This window comes from Colias croceus, chromosome 21 (genome assembly GCF_905220415.1).
Source record: "Colias croceus chromosome 21, ilColCroc2.1".
Lineage (NCBI taxonomy): Eukaryota > Metazoa > Arthropoda > Insecta > Lepidoptera > Pieridae > Colias > Colias croceus.
In genome coordinates this window covers 6,628,666-6,653,686 of record NC_059557.1, presented here as the reverse complement: position 1 = coordinate 6,653,686, position 25,021 = coordinate 6,628,666, and the positions used below count along the sequence as shown (strand labels likewise).

The following is a 25,021-nucleotide window of genomic DNA, read 5'->3' as shown; positions in this document are numbered from 1 at the left end:
GTAGATGTTTATTATTTTAAGTAAAAATAGACACCATTATCTACAGTTAATCTAATGATTGTGTTCCAAAGAGTATACTAATATATTGTTGTGTTCATTAGTTACAATTTTAAAAATCTTCGTGTTTTACAAATTTACTAGCTTACCGCCCGCGGCTTCGTCCGCTTTGTCTAAAACCTAATAAATTATGTACTAAAACCTTCCTCTTGAATCAGTCTATCTATTAAAAAAACCGCATCAAAATCTGTTGCGAAGTTTTAAAGATTTAAGCATACAAAGGGACATAGGGACACAGAAAGCGACTTTTTTCATACTATGTAGTGATAGGTATTTATAAAGCAATTGAATGCCATAAAACCAAAAATATCAAATGCAATCTTCGTGTTTTGTGAATTTTCACCATCATGCGTTCCCACAAAAGGTAAGTTGTTACTTACAGGTATTTATTGAAATGAAATGAAATGAAATGAATGATTCTTTTATTATTTTGAGGTGCATTGGGAACAGAAGATTTGATAAAATTTTATTTGTAAGTAGCTTTTTTTATAGATTTACAGTTAACTTTTGATTTTTTTATTTACAGATTCAATGCTAATAAAATTATATCGCCTTTGGAAGACGATTTCTGCTGATATTTTTACTACACCACTTGAAAATTGATGATTTGATGATAAAGACAGTAGCAGCGAGGATTAAGTGGAAATTAGTAATCATCCGCTTCGTCAATTTTTGACTGAAGTTAATGTCCAACGTCCAATGGTTCAATCATTGGAAGTATCTCGGGAAATTTTGGAGGATATTTTTCAGGAAGGAGAGGAGGGGCAGCCAACCACATATCAAACTACTACGTTTTAGTACCGAAAAAAATTTTATTGCCAAATGAAACGTAAATTTTGCACTCACAACTTTACAAGTAATGTTTTTATTTTGACTTTGCGGTTATCTGATTATAATATTTATCGTTATGGCTATCGACGTACCGACCGTACTGGGATCAGAGTAGGTACATGATATACAGTTCATCATCCAGGATTGCTTAGAGCATTTTCACACTGAAAAAGATGTTTTCTTTGAATCGTAGTTGCTTCATTTATTTATTTTTAATCATTTTACATAATATGTTTTATATTTTATAAATATATCATTTTCATTATTTAATTAGATAAAATAAATTATGTAACGGTTTTATAAGAAAACACATTATATTTGTTAGGCGACGGTGATTTCTTCCAGGCAAAAGATATTCATCAGCTCAATAAAATTGAACAGTATGTTGTTAGTTATTCTTTAGATTCACAATTGTAATGAGCATTTCCGCATGCAAGTTGTATCGTAGTTTAGATATATCATAGTTTTTACATATGAAAGTTCCAACAAAACCCTCAAATTTTTTAGTAGAGTTGAGCAAGATAATTTGAAAAATGTGCCGTGTTAAGTTTTATAGAAATGGTTAGTTCGTTGGTAATTATTATTTCTTCTTCATTTACATGTTGTAGTAAGACTGACTTGACTGACTGACTTTGACTGTTAGTCAAAGTTTATTTTTACTAATACTACTTAATATCTATTATACTTATGTTCAGTATTTATCTGTATTATTATTGCTTGACAATTAATATATTTTCATGTCGTATACCAAATTATAAACATAAGTTTGATGTGTAATTAGCTGGATTTATTTTTACACACTCACAGACTTATGTTTTATGTTAAATGTTAAAAGAGTGTTAATATGTAGTGTAAATCATAATACATTTTTTCACAATTAAAAATAATCCTTTTTTCTGATGGTGTTGCCATTGAATTAAACCGCGCTGTCGTTTCGTTCACAAAAAGTGATGTTATGAGGAGCATATTCGGTCCTCATATCATAAAAAATCTGTACGAAAACAATAAACACGTGTGAGGCCCTCACGGCAGATCGGGGCGGTCTGACGCGAAGTGGGGACAGCGTTGTCACTGTATCGCTCTAGCCACGCTGGTCAACAGACTTATTCGTTAGTTCAGTTTTGTATTAAGACCGCTGTGACATCCAACCCGTGAGACAACCAAACCCGGTCTCCCCTACTATCCCGTGAGACCGAACCTTCACTGAGAGGGTATGACGTCACACAGCTGATCGCAAACGGCATATTGTGCTATCCCGTGAGACCGAAACCCTCACTGGAGGGAATTTTGTCTCACTACTGATCACGACATTTTATCTCGAGAATCTGAAACTTTACTCAATATGAAGACCGTTTGACAAATGATAGGGTGCATCATAATAAGATGAACATAAGCATAAGCAATGACTAGAGTAGGGACGCGAATATTACAATTATATAAGACAAGAACGATTAATAAGTTTGTTTAATGAAAGATTAAGAATTGAAACTATTCGGTCTCTGGAAACGTACGAATAGCGAGAGGCCCGTCTTACTGCAGACAGATTTCGTCATAGTCTTAATGTCTTGAGGTAAACAATCTACGAATTCGGTGGTGTGGTCTGACAAATATAAAAGTGGGTTTGCTTATAACCTCACAATTGATTACAGATCATTTTCTGTATAGGCGATATTAACGTAGTATGTTCTTTTTGTAATGCTTTAAAGTGTAGTAAGGCGAGTCGGCTTTCGTTTGAAGATACACCGGAACCTTTCACAAAATCACTACTTTTAGAGGAACATACTGTGCAATTAGCGTTTAGCTACTATTATGTATTCTGTGGTGCAATGTAAACTGTTATTAGACAATATTCGCTCTTATAGTAGTGCGTTTCAAATGATCCTTTGGTGCTCAATAATTATCAGAAGATCCGTTCATGCTTACTTTTAAGATACAAGGTCAAGTTTACCATTTGATAGGATCCCTTTTGCCTGAAGGCCAAGCTAAGTTTGTTTAAATATATTTTGTATTCGACTACAACGAATAGTGGAATACAAGAAATCAATATTTCTCAAATTTAAAACTGAACTCATTTCACAATTTTAGAACAGGTTAATTCGTATGTATGCAGTTTTAAATCGACATTAGAAGCTTTTCCTCAAGATGGTGATATCGGCACTCAGGAACACCCTGGACGTGTTATAACGCCCAGGCCACAGTATTACAATTTTTCCTACAGTAGGGCGACGAATGTATTTTCGCATAGCAACGGAGGGGAACTCGCGGGGGGTCAAGTGACGCGGGCCACGTACCACAAACATGCTTAGTTTGTGGTATCGAGCGCGAAAGATAGTCATCGTGTTTTTAGTAAAGTTACTATGTAAACTAACGTAATTTAATACTTAGGTACATATTCTATAATGGTGTGCTCAAACTGTTAATCTACATTGAATTTAGATTATTATTTGATACTAAGTAATGTAGAATTTAAACCACATTCATGTTTTCTTCAGATTTTAAGATTTTCTTATGAGAGTGTTCAATTTTAATGTAGTTAAATTTTATAAGAGACAATAATTAAGAAAATTTTAAAATAAAGTGTCACGTATTTTTTTTAAACGACGAATGACGAAAAACGACCTAATCGCGGACGAAGTCGCGGGCAACAGCTAGTATGATAATAATGTCAATGTCAAGCAACACAAGTTATGACATCGTTAAATGTCATAAAGTTTATGATCAATCGTTGATAGGGGGATGGTCACAGCTCTAGCGTTTTATTGTACAAATTGATGGTATAATTTGCGTGAACTAAAGGTACTTTAGTTAGATGATATTTATATGGATTCTTTGACATAATATCATCGTGATCAGCAGCGCATGTTGGGTTCTATGTGGTTAGGATTTAAATATATTTAAGATAGCATCAGACATTGTAGGTTTTATTTATTACTAGGTTTCCGCCCGCGGCTTCGCCCGCGCAGTCAAAGAAAAACCCGCATAGTTCCCGTTCCCGTGGGATTTCCGGGATTGCGTCATTTTCCCGGGATAAAAAGTAGCCTATGTCCTTTCTGGGGTATCAAAATATCTCCATACCAAATTTCATGAAAATTGGTTCAGTAGTTTAGGCGTGATTGAGTAACAGACAGACAGACAGAGTAACTTTCGCATTTATAATATTAGTATGGATTCTCCTTTTCTCTGTTTTTACATAATCCTCATTTATTAGAGGACTGGGTTGTTGCAAATGAATTATTTGAATTAAATTTTCGAGTATTTGTGTGAATACAACCTTATTATTTAAATTTAGCAATGATTAAATATCGACCTTCTGCTAACTGTATGTATTTGGTAAACCAAGTTTATTTTCACATAATATTATTTATTCAAATTATACATTGTATTTAGTTTTAACCAGTATTATTAAAAGTTCCTATACGGATTTATAGAGATATACAGTAATTAATTTTAACTATGAAATTATAATATGAAAATATATATAAATATGATAATAAAAATAATGAAATATGATGTATTATAATTTTGCGATATTGTGTGTCTTCTTAGTAAAAACAGTATCAATTCTGCGTAATTATTTTATACTAGCGGTCCGCCCCGGCTTCGCCCGAGGTACATTTTCTCTACATAAGAACCATCCTCGTACTTCAAGGAATATAATAAAAAAAGAATTATTGAAATCGGTTTAGCCGTTCAAACGTGATGCCGTGACAACGCGAAACGGGTTTTTATTTTTATATTAATAGATTATTTTACCTGCACCAAATAATAATAAAATAATGAATAGTAAACATTTTCTTCGTGGAAAGTTTCGCGTTTTACAAAAACACCTATTGTTTGTAAACAAAACACTTTAAATAGCTGAGTTGTTGGACATTTAGTAATAATAAATTTGAAATGATAATATAATAGATTGGCCAACAAATCTAGGGTAAACTTGAAATTTGTTATTGTTACTGAAATATGTAAAATACCGACCATTAGATAGGGATCGTATATAAAAATGATTCATCCCTCTTATATTTATTACTAGCGATCCGCCCCGGCTTCACCCGTGGTACATATTTACGCTTTTTCTACATAAGAACCATCCGTGGACTTCCACAAACATTAAAAAAAAAGAATTATCGAAATCGGTTCAGCCGTTTACACGAGATGCCGTGACAACGCGAAACGGGTTTAATTTTTTATATAGAATAGAAGGATTCAATTAGAACATAAGCCTTTTTTTTTTTTTTTTTTTTTTTTTTTTTTATAGTGGGGAAATCTTCCAAAGATACCCACTGCCCCCGGGGAAGGAGCCGTGGGTTATGTCGGATTCCTACCGACTAAAACCCCACTGTGTTCCGTCGAGCCGCTTTAATGATGGGGCCGCGGGTATTTGTTAGAATTCTTCCGCGACCCCCTCGGCGGCAGCCCATCTCTAGGCCAGGCGCAAGCCAAGAACAGGAAAGATGGTTTGCCTGCTCTTCCCTCCCGTTGGCGGCATGAGCGGAACACGTCTCAAGCCGCCTCACCGAACCGGACGATGGATTACATTCCCCGTTCCACCGCCCGGCGCCCTTCATCAAGGAGGCACGTTACGACCGTGTAAAGCGGCCGCAACACGGCGACGACGCCCAATAAGACGTCTGCGCCGGATCGGGTCCGCGTGAGGATCCCTCTCGCGCACCCGCTCTGCCTCCTCTTTCTGCGAGATCACGTTCTCCGAGAAAGCGATCACCGCACGCCAGGATCTGTCGCCATCCACCATTGCACGAACAACGGAGGGTAGAGAGAGATCCGGCCCGATAATCGCGACTAAGCGAGCACGGGGCTCGGCCCACGCGGGGCACACGGCAAGAGTGTGATCTGCCGTGTCCTCCGGGCAGGCACACCAGTGGCAGACCATGCTGGGCTCCCTCCTCGCGACTTTACACAGGTACCGCCCGAAGCAGCCGTGCCCGGACAGTATCTGTGTAAGGCGGAAGGTTATGGCCCCGTGCCGCCTGTCGCACCACTCTTGGAGGACTGGACGTATGGCCGCGACCGTCCTCTCACCCGCGCTGGGATCTTCGAGCCGGCGTTCCCACTCCCGGAACCGCCGCTCGACAGCCTCAGCCCTCCACTCCTCTACTTCCTCATAGGAAGGATTCACCCCATGTGACCTAGACGCCGAGACGCGCCGATACACGTCCGCTAGCATCTCGGCGTCCAGATCCCATGGCGGCGTTCCGGCCATTACGCAGGCAGCCTCAAAAGACACCGTGCGGTATGCCCTAACTACTCTGAGCGCCATGACCCGCTGCGGCCTCCGCAAGAGGGGTCTGGTACGGGCGCTCAGGGTGTCTGCCCAGATAGGGGCCCCGTAGAGGGCCATGGAGCGGATTACGCCAGTGTATAGCCGACGACACCCACCCCCAGCGCCTCTAAGGTTTGGCAGCAAACTTCCCAGTGCCCCGGCCGCCCCTACAAGACGGGGGGCGAGGCGACGAAAGTGCTCCGTGAACCTCCATCGGCTATCCATCACGATGCCTAGGTATCTCATGGTGGTGGTGACCCTGATAGCTACCCCACCGACCCGAATCTCTGAGCCCGCGCTATGTAGCCTCCGGCGACCGGGAAAGAAGATGGCTTCGGATTTCTCCAGCGCCACCTCTAGACCCAACCGCCGGATGCGGCACACCACCTGCTCAACTCCCGTGGTAGCTAATAAAGCTGCCTCCTCGTATGTGGCCCCACGCGCAGTCACCAGAGTATCGTCGGCGTAACAAGTTACGCTAACACCTGGGAGGTTAGTGGCGCGCAGGACCCAGTCGTACCCGATGTTCCACAGGAGAGGCCCGAGGACCGACCCCTGTGGGACACCGCACGACACTTCCCTCTCACTCCATCCATCGCGGGTTGGATACGCAACAGTCCTATCTGAGAGGTATGACCGCAGCAGTCGCACCATATAGCCCGGCACGCGATGATAGTGGAGAGCTTGCAGGATACTGCCCCACGGCAAGGTGTTAAACGCGTTGGCGATGTCCAAAGACACCGCCAGGAGGACTTCTCCACTAGCAGCCGCATCTTCTGCGGTGGCTCTCACGCGAGATATCGCGTCGAGTGTGGACCGACCACGGCGAAAGCCGAACTGGTTCCCGCTGAGGTCTGGTCCCACTCCCTCCAAATGGTTGACGAGGCGAGCTGCGAAAACGCGCTCAAAAAGCTTGCTCACCTCGTCAAGCAATACAATGGGCCTGTACGCTGAGGGCGAATCGCGCGGGCGCCCCTCCTTTCTTAGCAGGACCAAATTCCCTGTCTTCCACCTACGGGGAAATTGTCCCCGCTCAAGGCAGGCCGAAAACAATCGCTCCACCCGGGGCCCGAGGGCTTCCAACGCTAGCACCCACGCTCGGCCAGGTACCCCGTCAGGTCCAGGAGCAGTGTTCTTCCCTTTAAGCCGCGTAACTGCCGACTCCAACTCCTCATGGGTAACGGCAGGGATTTCTTCTGCAAGCTCCTCCTGTGACGCAGGTGTCGCCGCCATCGGCGGAGGAGAATATCTTCCCCGGTCCGGGAACAGAGACACCACAACCTGTTCTAGCAGACGGGGCTCGAGAGACTGAGACAGGGGCGGAGCCCACGGGCGGAGCTTCTGCCTCACCCGTTTATACGGCCGACCCCACGGCACTCGGTTCAGACCCTCGAGCATCTCTTCCCATGCTCTATCCTTGGCGCTGCTGATTGCCTCCTGCAGAGAGGTAACGCACTCCCTGTAGGAGGCATACAGTTGCGCTTCCTCCACTTCATCCCGTCCACTCCGGCGCCGGTGCCTGGTGTACGCCCGCCTCGCAGCCACGCAGGATGCGCGTAGCTGGGCAATTTCGGCGGACCACCAATACATCGGTCTTCTGTGCGGATTCGGGCGTACTCTGCTCATAGCCGCATCACACACCTGCGCCATCGCATCAGCCATCCGCGCTGCATCGTCCTCTACTGTTGCGATCCGCGGTGCAGGGATCCATGCCTGAACTATGGCGGCCTCAATTAGGAGTTCCCTATCGAGACTACGAATCGACCAACGCGGACGTCCATCATTTAGGGAAGGCTCACCGCGAAACGCGGATGGCGCAGAGACGCTGAAGCGGATGTATCTGTGGTCCGATAGCGTTTCTACGTCAGTAACAACCCTCCAGTCACTAATTCGCCTTGCAAGGGGGGGGCTAGCGAAGGTGATGTCGACGATGGAGCCCCCTCTTTGCCGCACGCATGTTAGCTCACTCCCGCGATTTACGACCGAGAGATCAGCTGCGACCGCCCAGTCCTGCAGCACCGCACCCCGCGCATTTCTCACCGATGATCCCCATGCCATTGATTTGGCATTGAAATCTCCGGCCAGAAGCACGGGCTGCGGAGGAGCGAGGTCAATCAGTTCCCCCAGATCTGCCAGGAACCGCTCGAATTCATCCAGGCTACGGTTGGGAGAGAAGTAGACCCCGATCACTGTGTTACCACTGATCGAGGCCGAGACACAACCCCGCCGCCGGACTACCCTTTCCATTACTGTGCCGCCCTGCGTTACTAGCGTCACCAGTCCATCCAAGTCGGCCGCCCAGTTGTCCCGGGAAGGCACGAAATAGGGCTCAGCCACCACCGCCACATCTATCCGCCACTCTGCCAGACTCTGGAGCAAAAGATCCTGAGCTCCGGCGCAGTGGTTGATATTGCCTTGAAGGAAATGGAGTAGAGCCATTACTATGTCTCCATTTCGCTAACCGTCACATTCGCCTCGGCGGGCGCGGGACAAGGACACGGCGCGGTACCTGGACCATCGCGTCCCTGATTTCCTCTTTTCCGCTTGGGAGCCTTGCAAGCCGGGCCCCCGAGCCGATGGCCTGCCGGTAGCTTGGCCTCGGAACATAGAACGCAGCGAGCGGCGGAGGCAGAACATTCCCCGGCCTTGTGGCTTGTTTCTCCGCATCGGAAACAGACGTTGCTCCTGTCTACGGGCGAATTGCACGCGACTCTTACGTGCCCCACCTCCAGGCAGCGGAAACAACGCTGCGGCTTCACCCTGCCAAGCGTGACACTTGCAGAGATCCACCCTACTTGGACACGGCCCACCTGTGCCACCTTCTTTGCCGCGGCTATCGGGCAGCTCACCCAGGCTGAGGTCGAGCCGCGAGAGCCCACGCGCAGTCCACTACACTTGACGTGTTCTGTAGGGCATTCTCCTGCCCGAGAAATCGCAGCCACGACATCTTCAACAGCCGCCGAGTCGTCCAAGCCGATGATGTGCACTTCAGCGCATTTCACCGGCCTGGAAACCTTGACGGTGCCTTCGTCCCAAATCTCCCGCAGCTTTGCAGCGAGAGCATCTGCCTCCTTTGAGCTTGCGGCACCAGGGATTTCTAAAATCCTTGCTCCAGTCGCGGCACGCTTGAACCGCAGCGAACCTACACCGATTTCCGCCAGATCAATCTTTTGGCGTGATCCAGCCATTATAGAGGCATAGGTGACGCCTCGCTCCTCTGCGCCTGGCTGCAGAGCAATTACAACAGCCGAGGACGAAGGATTACGCAATCTCTGCGCCCTCGTGCGCTCCCGCACCGGCCTCTTTTTCTTTTTCGCCTTGCCCTTCTTTCCGACGACCGTCCATTCCTGCTCCAGCCGCTGCTGCAACTGGGGAGCAGAAGAAGTGGTGGGCACAGCCTTGTCAGCAGGCTTGGTCTTATCCGGCTGCCGTGCAGCCTTCTCCTTGCCCTTCCCCTTGGCTTTTGCAGCTGGACCCGGTTTTGCAGGCTGCGCAGCAGGCTGTTCCGGCTTTCTCGCCTTTGCTGGTGCAGCACCTTTTGCTGGCGCCCTATTAGGGGGCTTTGGCGACGGAAGAGGAGGAAAGTCCTCGGTTGGGGCTTTCCCAACCGCCATTCCCTCAACCCTGCCATCCCCCGCCAATGGAGGCCTTACACGCCTTTTTGGAGGGAGGTCCAACGCTTCCAACCGGGCGTCCACCATTCCCCCAACCTGCCGCAAAATCTCCGCGGTCAGATCAGAGTCCACGCGCGTTTGCTTGGGCTGTGCGGCCTCTATGATGGCCCTCATTTCTCCCATCTCTTTTCGGAGGCCCGCGACTTCCGCCTGTAACTGACTGTTCGCAGCTTGCAGCTGCCGCGTCTCCTCCGATACAGTTCGCTGAGCAAGAAGCACCACCGCTTCTTGAATGGTGTCCGAAGCATCCTTAAGCGAACGTTTAAACGCCACCCTTAGGTTCGACGATTTGGCGCGCACCTGCTCGATGGCATCCAGGCTCTCCTCTATTCGACGTTGGAGGGCTGCGGTAGAATCGTCCACAACACGTCCGTCAACAGATTCCCCGGCGCGAGAGGTACCGGCTCGAGAGGCTCGGGAGACCTGCGTTTCCTCGCTAGCCTCGAGCTCCGATTCCCTCCTAACGCGTGACAGGGCCTTCCTAGCGGCTGTCATGTCCGCTAAGGTCTTTCTTGCTGAGGCTGTACCCACACAGAACCCAGCTGCTGCAGCCCCCCGCCCTTTGCCCCTTTTCGAGGCTTTCTTGGCCTGCCGTGTTCGGCCTTCCTCCGTGGAGGAGCCTGAGCAGCTCGCTCCAGAGGACCGCTTACGCTTGGCCCACAGTCTATCCTCCTCATATGACTGAACCGTCATGAGACTGTCTACGGACGTTGCCGTGGACAGCCCACTAGTTCCAGTCTTTCTCCTTCTGGTTTCAACGCGCCCCGTTTGGGTGCGCGCCTCCACCCCACGTTCCGTTTCGCTAAGCTTATCGACGTCCATGATTCGCTTGCCAGTGGTCAGTCCAGTAGTTTTTGCCACCGAGGAGGCCCGGGAACCCACCTCCTCAGTGTCGGTAAATTTGTGCAAGTTTTTGCCCCCCCCAGAATACGTGGGGCAGCCTGAGTTGGACTCAGGGAGGGATTCTCCACTTTTGGTGGTACCCTCCTGGGGTAGTTTGTTTTTTATACTTGCTTCCATCATCTCCTCCTTTCCCCTCCAGTTTGCAGTACGCCTGCCGGGTTAAACCCGCCAGCCGCTATCTAGGGCTGGGCCCTTTCGGCTCCATAGTGGCCTCATCGGCCCCAACCCCAGTACTAGGTGATGCTGCGCACATACCATCACCTAGGAGTATTATTTAGCAGCCCTCCGGCCTTCTCGCTGGTTTTGGTCCGCGCCGGCTGAGCAGCCGGTACCCCCCATATCTGGGGGGCCTGCCCCTATCCGCCACCTGGGGACGCGCCCGATGGGAGACCAGAAACTCCACACGGGTAGAACATAAGCCTACAATATACTCATATGTATACTATAATGCTACAGATAATATAATACCATACTACATAATAATTATTGCAGATTTTCATTTATGTCAAAGTCCTACCTCTCGCTCGAGCTCACTTCATATTTCTCAATTCATACAAATGGATCTCAATTTAATATAATATGTTTTATCCTACGCAAGCTATAACGTAAAATGATCCATTTTGATTCAGTTTTATTGAATAAAAATGTAATTTATTTTTGTATGCTGCCAGTACAAATTCTAGACTGTGGCTAGACTCCATTTCATTTCAGTATAATATAAAACAGCTGACTTTTAAATTGCCTTCAATGCTATTACATACCATCTCGTACAATTTAGATCTATATTGTTGCCAAACAGGAAGCGCCATTGATCAATTATTGTATGTAACAATATTAAAAAAGATAAAATATATCGTATACGTTCAGTACATTTGAACATGCCTCAAGTAATCAGAACTATTCAATTTACAAACACTTATGCGCATTAGATTATAAAATGCGATAGCTTCGATCCAAGCAACAATTTGATAACGAAAACATACATGTAATTCTCGCAAATTTCAAGGTATAATGGTTGTTTAAAAATAGATACTTTATATTACTTTCATGGTTCGTGTGGATTATTTAATTGGTTCATACTTCATTGTTAATATGGACTCTATTATAATATTATGTGTAATGAGGATCTATTATTTTGTTAGAAATGATGATGATAACCTTATGATTAGATATTAAAGATATTATAGACATTCAAGATGCTAAATAAATAAAATATTCACGTTAAGAAAAATAACAGCTGATCTAGATTATTTACGATTTAATTTTACTCAAATTCCTAGGTCGTGCCACGGCCACGGTAATAATATGTCGTGCAATGGTAGGTAATCCCACAATATTGTAATTGTTTATTGTGTATAACCTAATTCCGTCGAAATGGCTTGACCAATCTGTATGAAATTTTTGTCTATATTCGATAGGTCTAATAATTACAGCGTAAGGTAAGGGCTAAAGAATAACGCTGTACCCCGTACAGCGTTATTCGTTAACCGGGTCAGCTAGTATTATAAAAAATTATGTAGACTTCAAATTGGCGCGTGAATCACAGAAATTGTAAAAGTTAAAAGTGTCAATTCCCGAATCGTATTTCTGTATCACGTGCGTATGAGATTGGCTTTGACCCAGGGATATATTTTAGATCACGAACATCCCACAATCAGCCGTGTAAACACGTGGTTAGAATGCAAAGCGTACAGTTTCGCGCCTGTAAATAACCTATAAATCTGTCAGTGCTGGTAATTCGGTATCTTACGCGCCATTTTGTAAGCACAGATAAAAATTAAAAAACAGGCAATATTTTCATACATCTTCATAATGTCTCGGTTGGAGGCCAGAGAGGCCAGAATTGTTGCTAAGACTAATGTTAAAGAAGGCACGATGAATATTGTTTTGACTATTTTATTATGATTACGCTGTTATCCAATATGCCTTCTAATGAAACGTTTAAAAGTTAAATCAATTAAATTTTGATAAATCAATATTTCTTTCAATTTATCTGACTCTACTTTAGTAATTTAATTAATTCATGTAATGGTCTGGAATTGTATATTTAACAAAACAGTTATTTTAGAACACCATTGCCCGTATACAAAGCTTGGGTTTGGAAGTTAAAAAATAAAAATGTTGTGTGGTTTTATGAAACCACGGTAAAAGTGAAACTGTTCGAACGGTTCCAAACACTGCTTTGTGTAGCGCATGTCGCGTGCTGAGTAGGTATACCTACTCGGCAGCCGCGATACACGCGACATGCGCTACACAGACCAAAAAGTTTGAGACGATGTAATAAAAGTTTCACTTTCTGTTTTTTATGGCTTAAATTTAATTCATCGTCATTCATTTTTTTGCACTATTCTTTGCTTTTTTCCTCGTTGATCAGTTTTTTGGACTCACTAGCTGTGTCGTCATTTACCAAAAGCAAATAAAAGTTTCACTGTAATAAATAACAACATTTACATAAAACACTGACAAAAATTAAACACAAATAATATAGCGTGGAGCACTTTCACAAATGAGTAATATTCTATACCCAACATATAAACAGATTTTTAAAAATTATGGGTTTAGCTATTTCAGTACATTTTAAACACAGTTGTACTGTGAATGTTAACATTAAAAATTATCATACAAGTATGAACAACATAGCATGTCAAATGGTTACGTTCCGTTACAGCTTTATTAGGAACATATTAATCACAGATTAATATTATAATTTCACTGTTCCCATGAAAGTTCGATATGAAACACGTCAAAATTTCATAATAGGTGACATAATATAAATTCACGAATTTTGCATGATAGAAATTATCATATCATCTCATTATCATCGTATTTGTACGATAATAATTATCGTACGTCACGCGACATGCGCTACACAGACCATGTCATTATCATCGTCTAATTGGTCTACTCGGTAATAGGTTTGGTCTCCTCGAATGTACGGTCTACTTGGTCTACTCGGTAATAGGTTTGGTCTACTCGAATGTGCGGTCTACTTGGTCTACTCGGAAATTGATGTAGACTACTCGGAAATTGGTGTGGTCTACTTGGTCTTCTCTGTGAAGGTGCGGTCTACTTGTTCTACTCGGAATTTGGTGTGGTATACTTGGTCTACTCGGAATTTGGTGTGGTATACTTGGTCTACTCGGTGAAGGTGCGGTCTACTTGGTCTACTCGGAAATTGATGTGGTCTATTGGTGTGGTATACTTGGTCTACTCGGTGAAGGTGCGGTCTACTTGGTCTACTCGGAAATTGATGTGGTCTACTTGGTCTATTCGATAATAGGATTGGTCTACTTGGACTAATCGGTGAAAGTGCGGTCTACTTGGTCTACTCGGTAATAGGTTTGGTCTACTCGAAGGTGCGGTCTACTTGGTCTACTCGGAAATTGATGTAGTCTACTCGGAAATTGGTGTGGTCTACTTGGTCTACTCGGTGAAGGTACGGTCTACTTGGTCTACTCGGTGAAGGTGCGGTCTACTTGGTCTTCTCTGTGAAGGTGCAGTCTACTTGGTCTACTCGGAAATTGATGTGGTCTACTTGGTCTATTCGATAATAGGATTGGTCTACTTGGTCTACTCGGTAATAGGATTAGTCTACTCGAAGGTGTGGTCTACTTGGTCGACTCGGTAATAGGTATGGTCTACTTGGACTAATCGGTGAAGGTGCGGTCTACTTGGTCTACTCGGTAATAGGTTTGGTCTACTCGAAGGTGCGGTCTACTTGGTCTACTCGGTAATAGGTATGGTCTACTCGAAGGTGCGGTCTAATTGGTCTACTCGGTAATAGGTTTGGTTTACTCGAAGGAGCGGTCTACTTCGTCTACTCGGTAATAGGTTTGGTCTACTCGAAGGTGCAGTCTACTTGGTCTACTCGGTAATAGGTATGGTCTACCTACTCGGCCTACTCGGTGAAGGTGAGGTCATGACGACATATCCAAGGGTGTGGTTTTATGAAACCCCGGTAAAATGAAATTGTTCGAACGGTTCGAAACACTGCTTTGTGTAGCGCATGTCGCGTGCCGAGTAGGTAATACCTACTCGGTTGCCGCGATACACGCGACATGCGCTACACAGACCAAAAAGTTTGAGGCGATGTAATAAAAGTTTCACTTTAAAAATGTCAACGCGTGCCCAAAACGGGTTTGCCGCGCATCCTACGACTCGTTTATTTTTTAAAACCACGTGTTATTCAAGGCTAGAAGCAATGGTGTTTAGTATTTTTTTACTAATCCATTTCAAAAGCTTTACTGTTAGCGCACGTACGAATTAACTATGATGTCATTGTTTTTAAACTATGGGCTTTTGACTATGGATAATGGAGGATTTATCTGTTTATACTTGAAACGTGATGGAATTAACTGGGACACTGTTTACACAATGAAAATATTATCGAGTTGTTTTGACGGACTTAATGCAAAATTGATGTTGAATTTGTTTTGGAATACGACATTACGTAAGTTTGTGTGGTAATGTTTTAATGATTAAACAAGTATTTTTATTGAAGAGTTTTCAGTTATCACTTGACAACAATATATAATAGATAATAATTATAATAAAACAAGATGAGTGTTTTTATTATGTTTTAATGAATTAAGTATATTATTTAACTAAGAAACGTTACACGTGTACAGTTTTCAATAACCAATACATATAAATTACAATTATATTTAATCGCGAAGTGAACAAGGATTTCATTCAAAAATTGTATTTATACCACGCAAGAGACATTTGTAAACAACTCTATCTTATCACATTACAGTTTACACACCATATTTAATGTTTGTTTTTCAGTCTGAGTTAGATTAGTTACCTATTTAGTTTGCCTACAATCTAGAAACTATTTGTACCTAATAATTTTCAATTCTGATCGCATAGGATTAGATTATCTTAATAAATAAATATTAATTCAATGATAACCATCGTAATATAACTTATCACCATTTATGTAATTTAGATTCTAATTTCGATTCCCAGATAAGATTTATGCTGTGACATATCCATAATCCATATTATACTTTCATACCCATCAGGTTGCCTGGTAGAGATTGCTGCTTAGCAGTAAGGCCGCCTCTTGTACTATGCCTTTCTTTAGTATTTTAATGTTATTTTTGTCCTAATATTGTTTGTGCCATAAAGTGTGATAAATAAAAATAAATAAATAAATACGCTTAAAAAAATATCAATTACGTAATATTCAGTCAACCTATATTTATATTTCAATGGCCTCATAATATGTTCAGAAGATTCCACAAAACAACAGCTGTTCTGTTGTATATTGAAGTATTTCTACGGATATTTAAAATAATGACAAAACTAAACAATGGTTTGAATTTTGTACATGAAACTGTGTTTATTTATAATATGGTATACATTTTGGTTACACATTTACGGTAGTGTCTACTAGACAAATGGCTTTGATTAAAAAAAAAAAAAAACATAAGAAAAAAATATACACGTGCCAGTAAAATTAATATAAATGAATATCAAAATATGACCTTTACGTTGATAAACATTGTTATCAAATCATGAAAATGATTGTATAATATTTATTTAGACTTCAGTAACCATTTTTCATCGTAACTAAATATCGATGCAAATGTAAATATGAGAAAAATTTAAAAGCACAATCCTTAAATAAATACAATCTGTTCCAAACAAAACAAATATAAATAAGCATTAATAATATTTGGTTGTTTATATTGGCGCATATGAAGACATGCGATTTAAGATTTATTTGTTCGGCAAATATTAAACTTATGTTAGAGACTTTACTAGCTATTAATTATACGATATTTTTATTTGGAGATGTATTTATGTAAATGTATTGATAGAGAAAACAACACAGTACATTGATTTTACATATTTAACCGTAAATTTTCACAGTTAATCGTGATGTTTTGTAATAGTGTTCATTGGTAGAACATTGATCACAAGGTTTCATAACAAGGCTATAATTGGGTACAAAGAAATATCAAAGAGTTTTTTAAAAATGTTTTGGGAGTTTCCATTAGAATATTTTAACGCGCTAGGTAGTAAAAAGAAATTGATGTTTATTGTTTATCTGAAAATTAACTATTTTATTCTGTGCTTTGTGGCATGATTCTTTGTTATATGAGTCTTATATAGTTTGTAGGAATGTGCCTATCACATATCATAATAAAATCTAAATTAGTTTGTAATAAGTTGTATAGAATTTAACATATAATAGATATTTTATACCAGATTTAACTATGAATCTACGAATAGCACGTGTATTGATTTTTTTTTGCAAATAAGTATAGTATAGTTTTCCATAATAAATGGAGCTTGCAGGCTCGCAGGCTGGCACTTATTCCTAGCTATATTTTCTTACAAGAATTATGCGATTTTTATACGAAACGAAGATGTCATAAAGCAAAAACAAGGTTATTTGTCGTTCTTGGCTGGCGGGTCAAGTTACTGACGATTTATAACTGTTTTTAACAATTTATTGAAAATAAATGATAAAGTTTTGTAATCACTAAAAATTATGTAGGAAAATATTAAGAAAATATTTTTATGCATAAGAAATATTGACCGGAAGGAAGTTAGCGCGGAAAGTTTTTTTTTTATTATTATTAATATCTCAAAAAATTGCTCCTTAAATGCTCCATCAGAATCTGTAATTGCTCCACTTCTATAATTATTAGTTTATTTATAATTAATTTTTAAAAAAATCCAAATACTGAAAACTTGATTTCCCTATAGAATGAAAAATATACATTTTTCATAAAAAATTTTTTTGCAAAAAAATTGCTCCTTAAATGCTCCATCAGAATCAGTAATTGCTCCACTTCTATAATTATTAGTTTATTTATAATTAATTTTTAAAAAAATCCAAATACTGAAAACTTGATTTCCCTATAGAATGAAAAATATTCACTTTTCATAAAAAATTTTTTTGCAAGAAAATTGCTCCTTAAATGCTCCATCAGAATCAGTAATTGCTCCACTTCTATAATTATTAGTTTATTTATAATTAATTTAAAAAAAAATCCAAATACTGAAAACTTGATTTCCCTATAGAATGAAAAATATTCACTTTTCATAAAAAATTTTTTTTCAAAAAAATTGCTCCTTAAATGCTCCATCAGAATCAGGAATTGCTCCACTTCTATAATTATTAGTTTATTTATAATTCATTTTAAAAAAAATCCAAATACTGAAAACTTGATTTCCCTATAGAATGAAAATATTCACTTTTCATAAAAAATTTTTTTGCAAAAAAATTGCTCCTTCAATGCTCCATCAGAATCAGTAATTGCTCCATTTCTATAATTATTAGTTTATTTATAATTAATTTTTAAAAAAATCCAAATACTGAAAACTTGATTTCCCTATAGAATGAAAAATATTCACTTTTCATAAAAAATTTTTTTGCAAAAAAATTGCTCCTTAAATACTCCAACAGAATCAGTAATTGCTCCACTTCTATAATTATTAGTTTATTTATAATTAATTTTTAAAAAAATCCAAATACTGAAAACTTGATTTCCCTATAGAATGAAAAATATTCACTTTCCATAAAAAATTTTTTTGCAAAAAAATTGCTCCCGATTTGCTCTATCAATTACAAAAAAAACTATTTAATTTTGATAATTTTTACAATTATTAACTGAAAAACTATGTTTGCATAGTAAACTACTGCGCTGTGACGTCATCAATTATTGTCGTTGCGACGCATAAGGGCCATATTTACATGTGCACTGCAGCGATATGTATAGACCTTAATGTTTATGTTTTCTTATTTATATTATTCACTAGATTTCCGCCCGCGGCTTCGCCCGCGTTTTCAAAGGAAAACCCGCATAGGTAGTTCCCGCTAACGCAAACGATAGCAACTTGACACCGAAAGATGAAACAAACGACTGAAACACAAATTAATTGATAATTACTTGAAGTTTTAATAATACGAATAAACGTACGAGTTTAGGGATGGGTAGGGAAATGTTTATAAAAATACCTATAATAAGAATGATTTAAATAGGTACATAAATTATCTGTTCCTTGAAATTTTGCTAGATGAAAACTCAATAATTAAAATATGGCGCCTAGATATTCTTACGGCCTTACTAATAAAATGTTACCCATTCGCTATGCAATGGATTAGTCATTGCAATAACCTGTCTTGTTTTTATGATTGACGTTTCATGTGAGCAAGAGCAGGACACAGCTATTGTATAAAATGGTAGAAATTTATCCATTGTTTATCTTTTTATTAGTAAGGCCGTTAGAGTATAATTAATAGCAACATAAGGTAAGTACTAAGTATTAAATAATAATATTATTATTCCCAGCATAAAACTTATTAATGTCATTTTATGGTAATTAATCATATTAAATAGTTGCTCTTTTAAAATCATGTCAATATTACATAATCTGTAACTTATATCTAACTTCATAATATATCATTTTCATCTTCCATATATTCCTTAATGCTATAATAGGCTCTCTGAACTAATATATTTTTTACATGAGTTTTACCTGAATTTAGCACTACCAAACTCTTTAATACAATGTGGAATTCTGTTGTAAAAGCGTATAACTAGACCCATAAATGAATTTTTAACTTTGGCTAACCGGTAAAATGGCATTTCAATTTTATTTCTGTTCCTTGTGCCATAACAGTGTTTATCTCCTACTCTTGTGTGTAAGTCGGCGTTTTTGTGTACATGCAAAATATTATGTGATGGTACAGTAAGGATACCAGTATTCTTAAAGAGATCTCTTAGCGAGTCCCGAGCACGTAAATTATATATAGAGCGAATGGCTCTTTTCTGTAAGATAAATATAGTTTCTATATCTGCTGCCCTGCCCCATAGTAGAATTCCATAGGACATAATATTGATGTTTTGCATTAAAACAAAACATGTATTATGTGTCGAATAAAACACACAGCGTTGGATGAAGAAAGCAGTCTATGAATCCTATATATCTCTATGCAAATTGGGTCACCTTACCAAATATCGATGGATCTTTCACCTCACTAGCAAGAGCGCGTCCCTAGTATGGCATCTGTCATCATCGCCTTTGACGCGCTGTCATCTTCCAAGCTCCATAGCATCTTCATCAGCAAGCAGTAAACTGCAACGCTGTGTGTTTTATTCGACACATAATACATGTTTTGTTTTAATGCAAAACATCAATATTATGTGTCTTTCTAAAACACACAGCGTTGGATGAAGATGTGTTTGATATCTGCTGGTGAAGAAAGACATACAAACGCTATGTTGAAAATAAATTATCTTGTTAATATTGTAATACCTAAGTGCTGTATTAACAACTTAAATTTCATTCCTTACAGAATGTTAAATGAACCTGTTGTATTGTAAAATAAAGTTATATTTTAAATTCTAAAAACAATACAAGGGGGTTATGTAATAACAACAAAAATTGTTTTTCTTTCATATTGTAAGAACTAACCATATAGGTATCCTCTAAATTTTAAATTATTCTCCTCAGATAATCTTCTCAATAAGCCAATACTAATGAACTAAGTCTTAGAACCTAAGAACTGCTTAATTATTTCTCTATATCTTTGATACAAATCAAAGTTCAAATAATAACATAAAAATAAAATTTTAAAAATTATAACTCAAAGGAAGATCAATGTCACCAAGGATAAACAATGGAGCCTCTAAGGCTAAATACTACAGTAAATAACATCTGTATATAAAATAACTATAATAAGCAATGTTAACACAACTGTACCTTAAGCATTAAGCATGTTTGTTACACATTGATCATTACTATGATCTTAAATTAATTACACTGAATTAAATAATAAATTAAACAGTTTCAGGTTACCTTAAAGTAAACCAGACTCACTGGCACTGGCTAAATTGACTGATTGACAGTAAAACTTTTATAATTGACTGTATGGTCCTTCCACTGCCTCCACGGGTTGGTGCCCTTACCACATTCTTGAAGCCACTGCTGGACAGGGCTGCTATGTTTACTGTCTTTAAGATCTGGAGGGACCTTAACTAGCCAGAGATAAAGGTTTGTGTTGCAAGGTTAAAGGGTCCGCCCCTTTATATAATTTAGATAAGAATCAATTATCTACTTTTAAGATTGAAAATCAGTCCTTTGTTACTTGAACCAACCTTTCCACATGGGTCACTGGGCATATCTATGTGTCTGAGTTTCCTCACAACCGACCACCTGATGGATAATGTGTTGTTGTATCCATTTAGTATCCAAATTCTGGTCAGGTTATAATCTTATCTTGCTGTGATAAAAAACTGTATTTTGAGGTTTTCAGAAGTCATGTTCATGTCATGAACAGGTTGAGCTTGCTTATGATAGACTTAAGCCAATTAAATAGAATCCCTGTGTACTAGATTACATGCATTCTTTTTTTTTTTTTTTTTAAGCATTGCATTATGAAAGTCACCTCCTGCTTGGAGGGTCATATGTTGGCACTGTGGAGGGGCACCACTACTTAACTGCTCTTTCTCCTTTGCTTTACAATGGGCTGTTTTCTCCCCTCCCCCCCCCCCCTTTTTCTGACTGAGCAGTTGGGGGGCCATAAGGCCGTAAGGCCATTCACCAATGGTCTGAGTGCTCATGACTTCCGGGTCAATAACCATATATAACCATAAGACATCTTTAGGCGCTTGACATTGAGTTGCGGAGAAATGCCCGTATATTATTATTATTTATTATATCAACCATAAGCCACCCTTGGGTGCTATGTATCTGCCCCGGTCCCGGGGTGCGAGGTGCGCTAGTGCACTTGGAGGATTACCCTTGAAAGGGAATATTCAGTCTAGGCGTCAGCTCCATCAACGACTGCAGATGTCGCAAAATTCGGAGCAGGCTTTGGCAAATATGCCTTGGCACTAAAGCATTCCTTTGGGTAGCGAAATGGTCCATATCAGGAGCTTCCGAAATATTATATTTCCTGTTGTACAAGGTAGGAGAAGCCACTCCGGTACAGGTTGATTTCTTGAGAGGCAATCTAAATCAAAGGCCACTTAGGCGTCCTGGAAGCGTGCCAAGAGTTATTCTCAACTTTTCAGCTAGGTACAGTTACTCAGTTGTAAGAGCTAAGAGAGTCAGCAACCTTTGTATGTGGGCGACCAAAGTCTGATTGATAGCTTGGGCTACAGGATGTGCACCCCTTGCAATTTACTCAGAAGCACTTTTATTGCATATCTGGTACACGACATCTAAGTCAGAAGTTCTAATGCCAAGTCCCCTGCTTCCCTCTTCATTTCTCTGACAGGTAAGTACTGTTCAGATGTCCTACTCAGCCCGCATCCGCGGTATCTGTAGTTAGGAAGTGAGAAACTTGTTCTTTTACAAAGACTATTACATTTCTGTCTATGTTTCTTTTCCACAACTCTTAAGTCTTGTATAGCATGTAGAGGGAAAGCCTTTCTCTCTTGGTCTGCTGTGCGCGAAACTCTAGAGAAATACCTGGAGGCGACAACTGTACAGTCCTCTCAGTGTTAGATGTCTAGAACTGTCTGCAACTCTTATTTAGTGCAAGACATGGTCCTTTTAATGACTACCACAGTATGCTCTATCTTTGAGGCTTTTGGGACTGGCAATAACACAGACATTTCTATAGTATTACACATGAGGTACAAGTATCCAGGCTTACAATGTACACTTTGTAATTGATGTGCCAAACCTGCCTTCCCAAAATCTCTATGGTCTCCGGGACCTGTAGAGTTAATTGGAACAATCCTTGTAGACGAAAAGATAATTGTCTAACTAGAAGGCTGTAGCTCATTCTGTGGCTTTACTAAAATCTCCATGGTCTCCGAGACCTGTGAAGTTAAATTATTAGAATAATCCTGATAGTTTAACTAAATCAGAGGGCTGTGGCCCTTTTTGTGATTGGAGTGCCAATCAAGCTCTACCAATATCTCCATGGTCTCCGCGACCTGTGAAGTTGAATTGGAATAGTCTTGTCAATCAGGCTTTACCAAAACCCCCATGGTCTCCGCGACCTGTGAAGTTGAATTGGAATAGTCCTGCCAATCAGGCTTTACCAAAACCTCCATGGTCTCCGCGACCTGTGAAGTTAAATTGGATTAGTCATGGTAGACCCAAAAGATAATTGTCCAACTAAATCAGAAGGCACTTTATGTGGCTGTAGTGCCAATTAAGCTTTTCCAAAATCCTCACAGTCTACAAGACCTGTGAAGTTAATTTTGCAACGGTCTCAATAGACCAAAACTTAATAGCTTAAATAAAACAGAAGGAGGGCACCTCCAGCCTGTAGGGTCTCCGCGACCATTTGAAATGGCTGCCATATGCAGGCAGAAAATAGGCCAATGATGCCTGATTGTACAAGCCAATCCTGACCTTGTGAGAATCTCATTACTGTTACCAATGATGTCTAATTTTACAAGACAATCCTGGCTTTGTAAAATGATAAAATGTTTAATTACCGTTATAATCTGTGATCTGTATCAAAATTACCTGGTTAATACCTAGGTATTTAGGTGTCTCAGGTTGAATATCAACCTGGCGGAGCCATCAGCTCTTATTGCCAGAAGCATATCTGAATGTAAGTATGGCATATATTTTTCTGGGTCTTTCTGGACACAGTTCTTTCAGCATAACCATACTAAGCTAATCATGGCTAAGGACGCCTTGTACATATTTTCAGTACATATTTTTGTAGAAGATACAAATAAAAAATACAAAGATTTTGGTTACTTTACTGTTGATATTATAGAATTGTTATCACACCTGAGTGTTAATTTTAAGGCAAGCTCTTTCACTTAAGTAAGAAAGGAACTAGATAAACAACATTATCATCAGTAACATTATAACCAAGAATGATCTCATTCAACTGTTCGGGGATACAGTAAATATGGGTCCTTGATGATGATAATGTATATAAACATATCTACCTCTTATAATCTGCAATGTCTATTTCTTATGATTTTTCACTACTATTCAAATAAGTACCCATAGAATCAAAGCTTATTCTGGTATCAATTGGCTATGAAAATAAGCTCCTTATGTTAAGAATTATTTACCATAAGATAAATTAGGTAATCTCAACTTGCAGTAATAAGTAGCTCTTACTGAATATTGTGTGAGACTGTTGCTCATATTATACACTCTATATCATATCCTATAATAAGTAATGTAAAATCTATATGTGACATGTATCAATATTGAAATAATATTAAAATAGTTAATTAACAATTTCTTCTCTTTAGAATATTGTGATAGACAGGTTTTGTAACTAACTATCTAAAATCTAAGTACATCTTAATTGTCTTGAATTATTTATGTAGTCAGTGGGCACTAAGTAGTAGGTACTCACTTTTGTTGAGGTAGTTACAATTGAATGGTCTAAGTGATTGAGATGCCTCACTACCTGCTGAGTGCTGGGGCTCGTTAGCCAGAGGGGATCACGGTGGATTCCTTATACCTAAGTACCTTCTACCTCGGTAGCCTAACGCTATTTCACAAGTCTGGTTAAAAGCAATACTTGACACAGTAACCAATGTGCCTGTGTATGATAAAGAAACCCGATGATAATGTAGTGATCTCATTATAGGCATGCATTGTGTTTTATTAATTACCTACATCTAAATATTGATGTATTTGTGTCAAATACTGTGAAATGTATGCCACGTGCTGGATGAAAATCTATGCACGAGTCCGGACATGTTCTGACAAGTTTGATTGTACTTACGGAATTTCTCGTCTCCCGGTCTCTTGGGCAGTGACGAACCATTACTTCTCTCGTCCTCCGAGGACGAAAAAGAGTTCCCGCCACTATTATACATACCAAAGCACCGGTTTTCGAATTTCCTTCCGACAACGTGGTCTTTTGTGTTTCGTATTGGAACTAATTCCGTTTTTCACTAGAAAAACACTAAAATTTAACGCGTGTGTGTTTTATCACACTTAATATTCGAGAATTATAATTATATATATTCGAATTCGAGAATTATATTCTGCGCGATGTTATTGCGCACGAATTCATAAACGCTATGGAGCTTGGAAGATGACAGCGCGTCAAAGGCGATGATGACAGATGCCATACTAGGGACGCGCTCTTGCTAGTGAGGTGAAAGATCCATCGATATTTGGTAAGGTGACCCAATTTGCATAGAGATATATAGGATTCATAGACTGCTTTCTTCATCCAACGCTGTGTGTTTTAGAAAGACACATAATACTTTTTATACACCATTACAATTAATCTAATATTGATTGTGTTCATTGGTTACATTTTTAAAATCTTCGTGTTTTATAAATTTATAAAGAATAGAAAAAATTC

The 25,021-nt window shown here is 40.0% G+C and overlaps 1 protein-coding gene and 1 long non-coding RNA gene across 5 annotated transcripts in view; one reads left to right on the top strand and one right to left on the bottom strand.

Annotated features, from left to right (window-relative positions):
* LOC123701350 overlaps positions 1–25,021 on the top strand; it is a 105,635-nt gene that overhangs the window by 40,588 nt on the left and 40,026 nt on the right. The gene's annotated exons all lie outside the window — the stretch shown is intronic.
* LOC123701353 lies at positions 19,598–24,912 on the bottom strand. Of its 4 annotated transcripts, none has more exons than XR_006752727.1 (2): positions 24,431–24,912; positions 19,598–19,959 (listed from the first exon to the last, which is right to left on the bottom strand). It is a non-coding gene; the product is annotated as an uncharacterized LOC123701353 (long non-coding RNA). The 4 variants fall into 4 exon arrangements; XR_006752728.1 differs by having other exon boundaries at positions 19,598–19,956; XR_006752729.1 differs by lacking the exon at positions 24,431–24,912 and adding an exon at positions 20,566–21,356.